We start from the raw sequence: 263 nt of genomic DNA, 5'->3' as shown, positions 1-263 counted from the left end.
CAGACAGATTGGAGCCGACAGAGGAGAGGTAATGGAGGAGCAGAGTGTAAACATCACTGGCAGAGTCATGAGATATGCATAAGCTACCGCTGCATGTTTGGAATGGAGGCACTGGCCGTGAACGAGACCCACACTGCATGCAAGACAGGGCCGTCATGTCGCAAACAAAGCATGTTAAGGCCAAGAAGAACAATATTGATACATCCAGCTCTCCCCTCCTTCACTTCCCATCACCCCCCGCCCCCCCCCCCACCCCACGCTCC

The sequence above is a fragment of the Cottoperca gobio genome, chromosome 21 (genome assembly GCF_900634415.1).
Source record: "Cottoperca gobio chromosome 21, fCotGob3.1, whole genome shotgun sequence".
Classification (NCBI taxonomy): domain Eukaryota; kingdom Metazoa; phylum Chordata; class Actinopteri; order Perciformes; family Bovichtidae; genus Cottoperca; species Cottoperca gobio.
Note: the sequence above shows the minus strand (reverse complement) of the source record.